The sequence below is a fragment of the Rattus norvegicus genome, chromosome 4 (assembly GCF_021556685.1).
Source record: "Rattus norvegicus strain SHRSP/BbbUtx chromosome 4, alternate assembly SHRSP_T2T, whole genome shotgun sequence".
Lineage (NCBI taxonomy): Eukaryota > Metazoa > Chordata > Mammalia > Rodentia > Muridae > Rattus > Rattus norvegicus.
The window spans coordinates 24347409-24356005 of record NC_141537.1 but is presented as its reverse complement, the minus strand read 5'-3'; positions in this window follow the sequence as shown (position 1 = coordinate 24356005).

Here is an 8597-nt window from a genome sequence, read left to right as displayed (position 1 = left end):
GAGCTCTGGGCCAGATAGTCTGCTAAGATGGGGGTGCTCTGCTGGTGTCCTATGGCCTGCTGTTGCTGGCGCTAGCATGAGATGGTATTCATTTTTCATTATTTAACTCTATAGATATTAGAAATGATAGGGGCCAGGAAAGGAAAATGAGTTTTCTCTAAGGGTGTGTCACACTGCAGGTAGAACATACTGCAGCAGCCCTAATTGGACTATATTGTTTTGGAAAAAACAAAACACAAGTTGAAGACACAAGTTGATAGATATAATATTGAGGATAAATTTTGGAGGAATTGTTATAGGAGTATGAATATGTTCAAGATATATATGAAATTCTCAAAGACTTAATAAAATCCGTATTAAAAACTGGTATGAGCATTATACCTTCTCGCCAATTTACAATTTATTATTCAGAACTACATAACTTCCTTTATCCTGTTGAATTTAAGCTATCTAAAAGCAGTTAAACTAAAACCTTTCATTTTAGTACTTAATGAAGTTCCTTCTTTCCTTTTCAGAGAAATAATTTATTGTTCTGATTTTCCCACATTTCACAAGCTAAATGTTGTAATCACCATACCTTAGAATTTATAAACTGGCAAAACTAAGTCATTTTCGTGCTATTCTTGCTTGCTTTTTAATAACTACTTATGTCAGGCTAAAAGGAAATCAATTCTGCTTAGTAGTCCATTTTGTTTAGTTGTTTAAAATAATGATTGATAAGAGAAAACCAATTAACTTTCATTAATCTATTATAATTATTTTACTCTACTTATATAATTTTCAAGTAGTTTAGTCGAATTATTTGAAAAATCTCAACAACTAAACAATTTCTTTTAAAAATTTATTTAAATCTTCACTCAGTCTTCATAACATTTCCACAGTAGGTATTTTTATTGTCTGCATTTGAAAAAATGTAACTGGGTATTAATATTTCTTAAATATAAGTCATAATTCACCAGTTTCAAAATTGAATCTTCTACTTCAATTTTTCAAAAATAAAGGAATGAATAAACAGATGTCTTTTAAGAGTAACTCCAACAGTGCTGTGGTATTTCGCCCTGTATATTTATCCTTGCTTAATCTCCCGCTTTTATTAACTCACCAAGATTTAAACTGTGTAAACAGTGTCCTAAGTTGCTTCAGATTCAATATTTGAACTGCATTTTCTGTACTATGGGAAATACAGACATAAGCCAGTGATTTTTGCATTTGTTATGACAGCAACAAAAATATCTTATCCCCTGTACTCTAAATTGGAATACTAAACAGTATGCTTTCCAAATAACATGGATTTATTTGGCAAGACAATATTTTCACATGCCAAGAACAATCTGTTTTGTACAAGTGTATTGATATATAAATCCAGATTTATTAACATTTATAAATTGTTCTTTTTCTGTTATTAAAGTATTAAATACAAACTCACTGAGACTTCTTAATAGTAGATTATAATTACTTCTAATGGATGATTTTATTAAACGTCATTTTTTCTCTTTTCTCAGCATCAATCTAATATTCCTTATGAATTTTGCAAGTGTAAATAAAATTAAAATAATATTTATGTGAAACAAATTTAAGATTATAATAACCCCAATCCTCAATTAAATATTTATTGTTTAATGGACTTGTAAAGATATTTTTGTATTATATATACACAATGGAGAAAAATATAGAATAGACTTCTTTATTGAGAGCTAGGCTTGACTTGTTTGAGATGAATGAAAGATTACAGTGAAATATCAAGGATTAAACATATTTAGGAAAAAAATTAAATCCCATTACTTAAGGAATAGAGACAACATTTGAACTTCATGAGGCAAAAAAGGATAGATAGTATTCAGGGTGAAAGTGTAGCAAGCTCCTGGCAAACTGTTCATGAAAACCAGACATCCCATGTCTCTTTGTCAAACCAGAAACTAGGTATGAGAAATTAAGGCATAAACAGCAAGTTACAAAATGCTTGGGCTGACCATGTGGCACTGGACAATCATTTGGTGAGCTTTTCTTACCCAGTTGCTTGTAGTTCTTTGTATGGTGTTGTGGGCTCATGGGCTTTTCTTCATAGACTTTGGAATTTTTATTGATTCTGAAAGAATAAAAAAAATGCAGCCAAGAAGTCAGAAGTTTAGAAATGCTATCTCACCCCTAAGAAGACCTAAGTATCTCAAATTTCTGACCCTGCTCTCGTCCTGTGAGTAGGTAAAAGGTCACATTTCTTGAGCCTGCTCCCCCAGGAACTAGATAAAAGGACTTAAAATAAGGCCCTAAGTATGTGATCCAGATCTAGTAAAGATAACAGAAAGCTTCTCCCAGGAATTAGCTGACCATAAAGTTAGATTACAATCTTAAAAGCAATCTTGAGAGACAGAAGCTTCTCCTTGTGATTTTTCACTGGTATTCTCCACATTTTCTAATGACACCATCCCTACCCCCCTTGGGTTGTGACTTCTTCCTTTAAATACTCCTTCTTTCAGCTACTCAGGGTCGAATTCCTCTGCCCCTGCGTGGGATATGAGTCTTGACCCAGGTGCACTGGTTCCTATCTATAAACCTCATATGATTACAGCAAGGATGGTCTTATGTGAGTTCTTGGAGGGCTGTGTCATCCCAAGACTTGAGTGAGCGCCTCCCTGATCTGGGTTTCTTTCAGTTCCATCCTTGTTCAGCTCATGTTGGTAAATAGTAATGTAAGACTCAAGAAGCCCCCAAGCCCTATGTCTGGGGCTTCCCACTCACAGAGACAGAGAGATGGAGATTGATGCAATAAGCAAGAGGTTTCTTGATCCAGTGAACCAGGGTCGTTCCACAATTGGGGCAGAGGCGACTCCAAAAAACAAAGGCACACACTTTTTATACTTTTTCAGGGAGTAGTCTTTAGGTTACAGGATGAGTTGGTTATTTCTTATTGGTGGGGCTTATTACCTTTTGAGGCCCTTGGTGGGGAGACATCTCTGGTGTGCAGAATGGGGAAGGGGGTTGGAGGGTCCCACCCTTACTGTTGGGACACTTCCTGAATAGGGTGCTTACTCAGCAAATTCTTGTGAAACTTCCTGGCCTCAACTTATGGGGAAGTCCCATCACCTTATGTTTTCTGAGATAGTTTTGTTTGCTTTGTTCTCATATTCCACACAGTGTCATTCATCTCAAAGGTTCAAAGGTAAACAGAGCATATATAAATATACATATACATATATATATATATGTGTGTGTGTGTGACTATAAATTCAGATAGTATTATTGATAAACATAGGAAGACATTTAGGAGAAATGTGGTCATGATAAATCAAAAAGTTTGAGTAACTGTGAGGAAATATAACCATAGTTTTATCTATGAGATAAAATTCATGTCTCATAGCTTATCTATGAGCTATCATCTATCTTTGAGATGAATGGAGTTGAGAATCAATTGAATTAGTAAAAATACAACCTCATATTTTTAAGATATTTTAGGATGACCATTCTTTCTGTTACTACAGAGTATAATGTACATACACATATATCTGTACATACATATATATACATGTTACAGTGATCGATAAAAAAGCCATAAATTTGAAACAGAGCAAGGATAAGTATATTGAAAGTTTCAAAAAGAAAGGAAGAAATGATGAAAGTATGCTATAATTCAAAAAAAAAAATCTAAAGACAATAGTGTCACAGCATGCAATTCAAACATAATGACTAGGACTGCTTTAAGGGAAATACCAGGTGGCTGGGACTTTCTGTTATCAGAACTAGAGAGAGTTTCCAAAGAATTTAGAATAACAGCCTGTCTAAAGAATTTAGAATAACACTATGCTCCGGGAAATGAGCTAACTTCGAAGACGAAAGGGCCTTTAACAGTTCCCCATCCTCGTGCCAAAGATATTTCACTATTGAGGAATGTAAGGTCAATGTGCATCATCAAGGACCAACTCATGCTGTTATGAAAGGCTGTCCTCCTCAATTGTATCAAAAGTGTTTGCTTTTGTTACTCGGGCGGGGTCACCTCTGTCCCGATTACAGAGCCACCCCAGCATGCTGGATCATTAAACCTCTTGCTTGATTGCATTGCTCTCCATTTCCATGTTTCCATGTGTGGGAACTCATGAACGTATGGCTCATTGGGTCCTACAACAGCACTATGGTTCTACCAGAGAAGACATGAAATGGTCAGTTACATAGTTCATGTACAACAATAAGTATTTACCTATGGATGAGGTTCAATAAAAAAAGAGAGTGTGTATAATATTTAATACAATGAACTACTATCTTCCTAATTTAAAGTTCTCCAATAAAGGTCTATTCTTCTCTGCTATGATCTGGTATTAGTGGTAGGATATTATCTCGTGTATTCAGAAAAATCAATACAATACAGAAGTGTGTGGCAATGACTGATAAATGACAGTTGTAACATCAGATGAACATTTGTATTGTCATATTTATGACTTGAAAGCATTTCTTTAAAAGATTAATATCATGTATTTGTCAGTCATCCATATATTTGTTGGAAGGAAATACTTGAATACTAGGCATTATCAACTTTAATGTTATGTCAGGAAATATTAAACAAATAGACAACACGATTATTACAGAGGAAATGACTTAGAATTTTTAGAGAGAAAGATGTTAGACCAGAAGAAATACTGGAAAAGAAGCTCTGAGAGGAATAAGACTGTCTACAGAATGTCTTCTAGCCCTTTGAAATTTTACAACAGGTTCTCTCCCACTGTGACCAGTGACTCAATACCAGCATGACATACACTTAGATTAATTTTTAAAACACTTACTCAACCCTTGTCATATTTTTATATAGAATTAAAAGTGTCTGTCATCTTCCCATGATAAAAGTGTTCCTGAAAAAGAATGAAAGCTCAGTATAATGACGACTGAGTCATAGTTTTGTTAGTTGAATGCTTAATTGACAAAGTCACAAGCAGACTCAGGATTTTATTTTTTCATGTAAAAAAATAGGATACAAATTGAATTATTTCTAAACCTTTAAATTTAAGAATAGTATGATATATGCATTATCATTATGGCATCTGAAAGTATTAACAAAAGATTGTGAATTCACATGTTTTAGTATTGCTGATCACAGAGAAATAGCCTTTCAAAGGCTGACACAGTAAATACAAAGAAGACACATGGTCAAAAGTTGGTGTGAGCTTACTCTAAATTGATCTACTAGTGATGATATAAGTGGACTCTATAGCACTAGAACATGGAATATCCCAAATGAGATTGATGCTAGCCACTTGCTGTCTTTTGTAGACATCACTTTACTACATGCTTGAGGAAGTTTTTTTTTTCTGTTGACCTGATTAGCTTAATTCAGTATTTAAATTTTATTTATTTATTCATTACTTTCTTCTGTCAATTTACCAAAAGGATCACAAGTAGACTTAACTAGAATGCCCCTAACAAAACATAGGTCTTATTCCTGTTTCTGATTCACAATTTACTGACAATTTTATATAAGACTTTATCCTCTTCTGAAAATTTGCATTTCATAAGTGGTATTTTTATTATTTGTTCCACAACATTCTCTGTTTAAGTCTACTTGCAGTTTTTGATATTGCACTTGGACGTTTCAATTTACATCTCTTGCATACCAAAGGTGTATTTGCTTGAATGACTTTTTATCTCCTCTTCCAATATTTTTTAAAAAATAAAATATGCCCTAAAATGACACACTCTTAAGATATATAATACCTTTTATAAAAGAAGCTTATTTAGTTTATACACTAACATATTTTAGAGAATAATTTCAGTGCACTGGAAAAAATTACTGTTCTGAGTAAGGAAGCATATAAAGTCATTAACCATGAGTATCTGTCTATGAATTCAAATAAGTTGAAGCTACTAAAAACATGTTTCCATATTTTAGTGTAGCAGTTTTCAAATGTATTATACATTCTTCTGAAGTGTTTATTTAAATATGTATTACTAAACTCAAAAGTTGTTTGGCTAGGTCCACTCTGAGAATTTGTTTCCTTAAGAGGTTTGCAGAGTGGCATGGCTTCAGCATAAAGCTTTGAGAAACTCTGAAGTAACAGATTGCATGAATGTTTATAACTCTCTAACCCTAATATCTTTCAAATAAACAAGGTCATGAAGATTTAATTCAACTTAAAATTGCCATAACACCTTACCACACTAGGGTTTTTCTAGTTTATTGGAAACTGAATTTGCTTAATTTTGAAAATTTTAAACATTAAGAATTTTGCTTAGAAGACATGAACTATGGCAAGAGGAATACAATGCTTATTATAGTAGAACTCTGGGTTTTTCTTGACATTTGAAGAAATAAAATAATTTATGACAAGAGAATCATTGTTTGGTAGTATGTGTATTGGTGCTGAGGACATGGCTCAGTGAGTAAAAGTATATGCTGTGAGAATGCACATTCAGGTTTCCAACCTTGAACATTGATTTATGCAATTATAATACCAGCTATGTAAGACAGAGACTAGATACTTTCTGAGGTTGTTGACTGACAAGCTAGCTTCCGGTCCAATGAGAGACCTTTTCTCAAGATATAAATAGAGACAGATAGAGCAGGGCAAACAACATCGTCAATACATATATCGTACAATCACATGTATACCACAGACACACACACACACACACACACACATGCATGCACACAAACACAAACATATACACATAGCATATTAAAATATAGAAGAATTATAGAATTCAATATTCAGAACTCTTTAAGATTATAATGTAACTTAATATTATAAGTCAAAATCTCACCTTTCCTTCCTCCCACATACCTCCTCCCATTCTACTTCATATTCATGACTTAATTTTTCATGAATTGTTTTTGAATGAATAAATATTTTGATTATATACTTATCCCTAAATAAAACCTGTTGTGTCAATATAAAGCTATTGGAATATATGTTTTCAGGGTTTACTGATAAACAAGAGAGATACATGAAAACAAACCAATTATTCACTGCTGATAAAATCATGATTATTGGAGGAGAATCTGCAGCCTCTAATTTACTATCAGCAAAATACCTAACAACAGTCTAAGAACATTTTCCTTATACTCTTATATAGGCATAGTCTTCACACTTTTCAAAAGAAATCTCTCTTTTGCAATACAGAGAGACTACTACAGAAACTATAACCTACAAAAGGCAAAATTGTGGATCCTGGTTCCAAGGATCCATCTACTAAACACTCCTCCACCTAAGACCCTGGTACAGTGCAGAAGACGGAGTGTGAAGATTATAAAAAGACAGAAGATGAGGGAGTGAGTGGTGACATTGTGTATCCTAGTAATATAAGCATCTACTCCAATAAATTCTTATTGTGGGAATCAAGTGGACAAAAGTATTTCAGAAAACATGTGACTGGGATTTCCCGATAAGCTTGAGGCTAGGGAGTTTCACAAGAACTTGCAGAGTAAACACCCTAATCCAGGAAGTGTCCCAACCACAGTAAGGGACCCTTCTGCATACTAGAGAAGACTCCCCATCATGGGCCCCCAATGAATTCAAAGGACAATAGGTGGCCACCAATGAATTCAAAGGTAATAAGCCCGGCCAAGGAGAAATAACCAACTCATGATGTAACCTAAAGCCTGTACCCTGAAAAAATATAAAGAGTGTGTGCCGTTGTTCTTCAGGGTTGCCTCTGCCCTGATTCCAGAAGGACCCTAGTGCATTGCATCAATAAACCTCTTGCTTATTGCATTGATCTCCATCTGTGTCTCTGTGAGTGGGACATCCCGAATGTACGGCTGGGGTGTCTTTCAGTTGAATCTTACAGCTGAAAGTCAACTGTAGAAGTGTAGTGGCTAGTGTTCTCTACTACCAAAACAAACAAGCAAACAAACAAACAAAAACTGTTTTCAGTGTCCCACATGCAAGCTAAAAAAAAAAACATGTCCCCAGGCTAGTTTTGACTGACAATAAAAAATTGCCATAAAACCAATGATGGCTCAGCAAAGGAAGACAGGGCAGGACCCTGAGAGTTGTTCAGGTAAGATGAAGGGGAGAAGGAAAAAGAATCACCATGACCCAGGAGAGTAGAGATCTTTTGGAGCCACTTGCTTCTAGACACTTGACTGAATTCAACATTATCAGGACAAAAGAAATAAGTTCAAAGCAGGAATCTGACTTTGTGCCTACACTCAGGAAATAGACCCTGATTAAGAACATTTGCATTTGAGTTAATACAAAGCTCAGAGGAGGCTCACAGGAAGCATGTGTGGCAGTCCTTTTGTCTTGGTCATCCTGACTAGACACTAGAAAGGTGTTTACAGGATTTTGTTTATCACCTTGCTTATTCCTTGATCCAGAACTTATCTTATTATTCTGCATGTAATTAAAGTGGTATAAAAGCTGATTGAAAATTAAAACATCTGCTTCAGCCTCAGAACTGGCTAGAGTCATGTTAAATGTTGTCTAATTGTCTTTTTTCTTTGTAATCCTTACTCCTGCTGAGAATTGTTGACTGACTGAGCTGGCTTGGTCACAGAAGAGATGATGGTACAGATTTAGAACTACCAAGGGGAGATCACATGAAATGAAGAGGTAAAGAAAAAGTGGGCCCCAGAACGGCCCCAGAACCATTTTGGACAGCAAAGACCAATGGAT